Here is a 425-nt window from a genome sequence, read left to right on the forward strand (position 1 = left end):
AACAAAATACTCACCTCTCTGTTGGAAGGGCTGCAGTCAGGAAGGTTCGTTTGCCCACTGCTGGTAGGAATGCGAAAAAATACGGCAATTTTGGCTTGAAGTCTGGCGACACGTCAAATCCATACTAGGCATCGATGTAGCCCTGAATCTGGGGCAATTATTACTGGAAGTCTGGCCAAAAAATATAGAGCCTGATCATTATAAGAGCTCACTTGCAACAATGCTTTATGCAGCAAGAACATCTATTGCCTCACATTGGAAGAATGACAAAGCACCTAATACACAGACATGGTTTCGTAAGCTATGGGGCCAGTATATAATGGAAAGCATTACTGACAAATACATTACCAAAGCCAAGACTTTCTCCGGCTCCCACTTTAATGTGAAATGGTTTCCAATCCTGGAATTTTTAGCAAATGAAGAAT

Source organism: Gekko japonicus, unplaced genomic scaffold, assembly GCF_001447785.1.
Source record: "Gekko japonicus isolate JY-2015 unplaced genomic scaffold, Gekko_japonicus_V1.1 scaffold3590, whole genome shotgun sequence".
In the NCBI taxonomy this organism is placed as follows: domain Eukaryota; kingdom Metazoa; phylum Chordata; class Lepidosauria; order Squamata; family Gekkonidae; genus Gekko; species Gekko japonicus.